This window comes from Atractosteus spatula, assembly GCF_055471065.1.
Source record: "Atractosteus spatula isolate fAtrSpa1 chromosome 10 unlocalized genomic scaffold, fAtrSpa1.hap1 SUPER_10_unloc_9, whole genome shotgun sequence".
In the NCBI taxonomy this organism is placed as follows: Eukaryota; Metazoa; Chordata; class Actinopteri; order Semionotiformes; family Lepisosteidae; genus Atractosteus; species Atractosteus spatula.
In genome coordinates this window covers 744,190-750,915 of record NW_028296629.1, presented here as the reverse complement: position 1 = coordinate 750,915, position 6,726 = coordinate 744,190, and the positions used below count along the sequence as shown (strand labels likewise).

The 6,726-nt window shown below is 40.0% G+C and overlaps 1 non-coding gene across 1 annotated transcript; it reads right to left on the bottom strand.

The window, feature by feature from the left end:
• Window positions 1-2,542: 2,542 nt before the first annotated feature.
• On the bottom strand, window positions 2,543-2,636 carry trnai-uau (transfer RNA isoleucine (anticodon UAU)). Its single transcript has 2 exons — window positions 2,599-2,636; window positions 2,543-2,578 (listed from the first exon to the last, which is right to left on the bottom strand). It is a non-coding gene; the product is annotated as a tRNA-Ile (tRNA).
• Between the last annotated feature and the right edge of the window lie 4,090 nt (window positions 2,637-6,726).

Sequence of the window (6,726 nt, the reverse complement as noted above, 5' to 3'; positions counted from 1 at the left end):
GATGTAGAGAGGTGTGACAGAAAGAGGGTCTTGGAACAGCTGTGAAGAGACGGAATGGTGGTTTAGTGAGAGAAGCGGGCAAGTGGCCCAGGGAGGAAGAGATTTTATCTGTTTCTCTACTGTGCATGTTTAAATCCACTTAATATTGAATATTAATATGGAATTTTACAACTAAGGCTAAATTTTGGTAGCTGAAACAGAAGTACTGTATAGTACAATTTTGTTTTGATTTGAACCAATGTTTGCACCTCAATAATCCATTCGTCATCGAAAGAAGCAAAGGCAGATGTGTATTGAATCTCACGACGATCCTGTTCTCAATCCGAAAGAAAGGTTTAATGTGATCCCACTAGAAAAAGAGTCAATTTCTATATCTAATGATGTCCCTCAAACATTTTGTAATATCTCTGGGAGTGTATACTGTAGAAGCCTGGTTAACTGCTTAAATTCAAACTAAACAGGACTATGGGAATGAGATTTGATTTTGAACTGGGATTTAAATAAATAGAAACGTTGCACTACATTGTGCTTTATTTAAGACAAAAGGTGGGCTTCCTGTGTTTTCGATTACTCAGTTGTAAGAGCGGAGGAATATAGTGGAAACAGCTGGGAACTATTTGTTCTCTGGTTTGAATCTGTCTGGAAGAAAGGTGTTTTTTATGTTCTTTAATCAGAAAGTGAAAATTTGTCATTCACTTAGTTGTCCAACGAAAGCTGAGTAAACGGTGAAGCAGAGCCTCTTGTTCTGAATTCTTCTAACATTTTCTAGGCTTGTAGACTCCTCACTCTTCCTAAAACAAAGTGCCGCAGATAAAGATACAGTAGTTGTCGGGAGTTTAGGTCAGTGGTAGAGCACATACAGTACAGTACCTTGCATGTATATGGCTGTTTTCAATCGCCGGCGTCTCCACTCTGGATTTCTTCCTAAGCGCGATATCTTTCCTTACTTGTGTGTGAATTTCAGCGCAACACATAAAGCCTTCGTCTGTTTTATAAAGATTCTATTTTAAATCAATTAAAACAAAAGAAATACTAATTAAATACACATAGAAAACACATGTATCTAATTAGAACATTTGGGCAATGTATTACTAGCAGTTGAGCTGAGCTCAAAGTAGAGCAGTTGATATTGTTAAACCACGTATTGTTTTTGAATGACGCTACTAAGCACTGGCACGGTGTTTGTGCAGTCCTTCCCAACCTTTCTATCGACTGGATGAGTCTCCTGTTCCATCTCCAATTCTTTCCGCACATTTCGCCTGTTTCACCACCATTATCATTAGACTATAGCCACTAATACGAGAATACTGTTCTGAAAGACTGTCTTAAATAATAATGTTGAAAAGGGTAATGATAAGAGTTTTTTTTCATTAAGGTAACCGTACATTTGCCTGTATAGTACAACTTATTATCTGTATCTGCAAATCCCCAATATTAATGCTGTCTCCTGAGAAACACAAGTGTAGAGTCAAATCATATTAAATCATACAACAAATCTATTCAATTAACACTCCTATGTGACAGAACACATTTAAGACTTACACCCCTTTAAATATGTATTTCCTTCATTTCAGTTCTCTCCCCGGGATACCTGAAAATTCATTATAGCATAATAAAGTCTGTGCATGCATTACCTGTAATACAGCTACTAATAAAGATAACATTAAACTTCATTATTAAGATATCACGCTTTTATTAATAAAATATGTATTGATAAAATTCCTTGTGAATAATTGTAGTGTCTGGAAAGCAATTGTTCATTACTTAATGACGATATTATTTCCACTACATTCAGGACAGTTCCAATGTGATCTATTGTTCCGCTTAGTCTGCTTAGTCTCCTACTTTAGTAACGTCTAATGGGCAGCAGCTGTTATTTTAGGGTTGTTGCAATTGAGAAGAGGTTTGGTACAGAGCTGCTGACAAATTTCAGCAGCCAGTTTGTTTCAACTGACCCGTTGTAGCTACCAATCAGAAGCAAGGAGAAACAAACATTAGTTTAGCCTTTTTTTAAAAAAAAAGGAAAACAGAGTAGTAGTTTATGTGGTAATTTCAGGTACAATGTATGAACTAAAGTTAACTAGTCCCACAGTAATGCGTGGGGTCCTATCAAGAAAAAAATAGTTGTAACCCGAAAACACAACAAACACAAAACGAGAAGTCTTCCGGGAACCTAGGTAAATCCCTGTAGTAGTCTAGCAACTATAAAAAACAACCAAATGCAACAACTTCAAAAGAAAAAGAACATTTAAAAACAAATCTGGGGAACAACAAAAACAGAATCTAATGCAAGAGCTTTATCAAGTCTTCAGTGCTCCACTCATCTCAGTAGACCTCTCTCATATATTTGTGTGCAAGTCAACTGGAGGTACACATTCCATGCTGAAAAGAGAAGGAAACACAATGTTTCAGCTGTGGAGCCTTCTTTGATTGTGACTCGAAATAAACCTTTACCTTTACTTGTTCGTTTGATGTTAATTTATCTCCATCAAATACCTAAGAGTATCTAAACTCGACAGTTGCTTTCAGTAGCTAAAGACACTGCTCCAGGTGAGGCTTGAACTCACAACCTCGGCATGACTCCGCTGTGTACTGCTGTATAAGTACCACGCGCTGACCGATTGCGCCACTGGAGCTGAACAAGTTGTGCTCCTCATACAGACTGACGCTGCAGAAACACAGGGTGAAACCAGTTTCGGTTGTGGATCCATCTCCAGATGTGGAAAAGGAACAGTAAAATAGCAAGGAAAATACAAGAAAAGAAACTGAAAGAATTGTGCTAACAGCAAAGGGGGACGGAGGGAGGTGGTCGGACAAGAAAATCAACCCGGCAGATTATTTGTAGCGACATTTTTTGAGTCAATCAGCACACCGAGTAGTCCAGTAAAGTGACAATAATGGAGAACTAGCTGACGCACCCCGTCGTGAAGACCCTCTGTAAGGTGATTACACGTTTCATTTTCAAGTCGCCTCCTTTACACGCAATTGCAGCCCCGACACTGAGAGAAAGCATGAGAAATGGCTTCAATTTCAATGTAAAAACTCACCATAACACGGACTTACACTGGGAAAAGGTGTTGCACTTTATGCTTATTGCTACAGCCTTCCCCCCGGTTATGAAAATGTCTCACAGTTCCGACACTGATGTGTGAAAGACAATGTAACAGACTATCAAAATCCTGAAGTACAAGAAATTTTAATGCACCAATTTTTTTAATATGTCCCTCTGATCCTGGCATGTCAGAATACATTTCGAAAAAGTATGGCATGAATTGCACGAATTGCAATGGCACAAATTGTTGAGAATATCACTGACCTTGCCGATATTTGCAGGGGATACGAATGTTTTGCACATGTTGAACTACAACACGTAAAAATTGAGCTCCTTAGTCATTATCACCGGGAATGTCCAATAATGACGAACATCAGTAGCTTCAAGGAAACTTAGACTCGCACATGGAGTTTTATCTTGGAATGGAGGGTGGGAGAATTCATTTAGACTCTCGTTGCTCATTAGCTAAACTATATGACACAGCTAAAAATAGCTAAAAATATGACACAGATTTGTTCGAGAAACTTGTAATCACCTTAAAAAGAGTCTTCTTGAAGATGTGAACCAGCTAGCTCTCCACTGTCAATTGACAGGACTTTAGAAGAAACTGTTCTCATACAACCAACATAAAATTACACATCTTAAGGAACATGAAGAGAAATCCATGTACTAAATAACATAAAACTGTCGCTGCAAATCATCACCAAGCTGTTTTATGTGTCTGACCACCTCTTTCCTACTTTGCAGCAAGCACAATTCTTTCTGTTTCTTCATCGCTATTTTACTGTCTCTTTTCCCCACATGGAGATGGATCCACAGCCGAAACTTTAGGTCGGTTCCTGTTACTCTGTCCGATTGAAAGAGCTGTATTAAAGGCACTCCCACCTCTGCAGGAAAGTTATTGCTGCTCTCAACACAATATACTGCAGTCAAATGTGATAGCGATACTGTCACTGCGTGTGGGCCACGTGTTCCTGCTGTCAGCCTATTATGTCATGTTCATCCACACCCAGAAATATTACTGCTGTAGCACAAGAGTTATATAGGCGCAGTCGAGAGCGCATGAATCTCTTAATCTCAGAACTGTGGGTTCAGCTCCCACATTGGGTCCCTCTGTGTCAATTTGATCCCCCCAATTCTCCTAGCATGACCCGATGGCGTAACAGTGATACCCAGTGCCTTATGACCTTTGCGTAATTCAGCTTTCTTTCCACTTGATTCAGATTTTGATCTGAAATCATCGGCCAAACAAGAGTTTGTCTAAATCAAGGGTGATTCGCTCACAAGCAAGTATTAAACACTTCAGCATTTTCTGTTCGAATACCACACTTTGTCAAAACACTGCCGCTTCTTAAGCTACCAAGTAACGGTTTTTGAGCACGCGTTGTATTGTAAATACTTATATTAAAAAAGCATAAATTCACATAATGGAATTTGGACGGAACAAAGTAGTCCAGCCCCTATACAACATTACATACCCACTGATTAAGTTTAAAACTACAGCAACAGGAGTAACAATAATGGCAACAACATCTTTGGAGTTCGGCATTTCATTTATTCTGCAGAAACATCGTATCAGAATGAACTGCCCGGATAAAAGAATAATTGCGGCTTCAGATCGTTTTTACAGAGCAGTGCGTTGTTCTGTTCATGCTGACTACACGCTTTAAATATATGTCATTTATTGCAAGCATTGCTTTTCCAGGTTTTTCTGAAATTCCTCGCATTTGAGACAGCACTAAAATATTTCATTCGCGTCGCTGAATACATCGTGGAAACGGTATTTGCCATTTTGTTATTCGGTTCTGAAGTTTGAAAATGAAAATGAAACGGGGGTCACTTCGTAGCCTTGAAAGAAGTCCAAGCAGCATAAAAACCCGAGGATTCTCACAAATTTCTTCTGCTGTTTTTATAATTCGGACTTCAACATTTGAATGCATACGTTACTGCTGCTAATCACATTCACGTGTTCACGAAGCTTTTTTCTGTCCATTATGTTGTTGCTAAGCAGTTTCTCCGTTTTCCTCGTATTGTGATTGTCAGCGAGCACAAGACTGAAACAGTGTAAAGACAGGGTAAAACGCCTGACTGTCGGGAGTGGGATTTGAACCCTCGCCTCTATCTGGAGAGCGGAACACAAAGCTTAAAAGACACGAATCTATGAATCTGCTGTTCTAAACCACGCGCCTATCCTGAAGAAATGTACGCCGAATGCACCAGTTGCATCCGATTTTCCGTAACTTTAGGACGATTGACACGACTGGACGAACACAATTTGTGGCGTTTAGCATGACATAGTCTTGCAGGCAGACAATGTTTTGTCCCACTACTTATATAATTCTATCGTTTACTCGTTTTAAAAAAACACGGTGTTCTCGTTCCTAATCAGATTTTTAGTGCTTTCGGACGTTACTTCCAACCTAGACTGACAGCTCACCCGATCTGTTTGTGATCAGACCATGGAGTGGGGGGGCTGTACCAAATGCCCGTTCCTTCCCAATGCTGAGACGATCATTCGGAAGATGGGTGTGAAGAGAGACAGGCTTTGTCGACTAAAGAACAAGACAGGATATACAAGAACACTCATCACTGGCAACAGTTACATTCTTTTACTATAGAGACTCCTACTTTGCGTGTTTTTTAAAGACACTGAAACTCAAGGAAAGTGGTGACAAATGAAACAGGTGGAGCTTGAACCCACGATCTTCGGTTTACGAAACCGACACCTTACCACTTAGCCAACGCGCCTTCAAGCAAACAGGCTACTAATGTTGTTCAAATTATTTGTTTCTGAATCTGTTTTACATCGCCTGGAGGCAGCAACAACAACAAAAAAGGGATTCTTAACAAGGAGATACGCGGCAGCGGTGTGATTCCAACAGATGCCCCTGAAGAGACTGGAGCTTTAATCCAGCTCCTTAGAGCGCTCGGCCGCGTTACTCTCGACAGCGGCTCTTCAGTTCTTGTGGTCTGACCTAGTGGTGTTATGACGCGTGGAAGCGACTGCAACTTCATTTTCTGAGATGCTTTCTCTCACGTGGTGAAATCTCGACTTTGGCACCTCTGGATATAGTTATTCTGTGGAGCAGGCTTTCAAACCTGTGCTTATAGCGCCCTTGAAGTCATTTTATTTTTACAGGAAGACGTATTCCAAAAGACGCATTCGTACTGGATTTGACTGGGATTCTGAAATACTTCTTGCAAAGGTATTCAGACGTTCTTGAACCTATAATAAAAAACAGACCTGAAACTCCATAGCTTCCAATCTCTGATGTTACTCTCCTTAAACTCGGACGTGATGTTCTGCAGACGTGCAGTGTCCCTTTACTCTCGTGTTTTCAAAACGGCCTCCGTTGTCGGGCGCAGTAGAAGTGGAACTGGCCTGACTGCACAGGAAAGTACGGAATAATAAAATGTTTCTACGGCTCAAACATGTCCCTTTAGACCCTCGTCACGTCTCTGTGAAGAAGGGGCAGGTAGAGAGATTTTACAGATGCTCATGATGTTTCGCACGGTATGTTACCTGTTGAAGTGTCTCCCCAGTGGGCAAAAGATGTAGAATATAAGTCTATTAAATGCATACCTTAGAATTATAAATGTGGTCCATAATTTGTCTAGAATGAAATTCTAATATACGTATATCATTATACGTCAATTACACATCTATGATTATA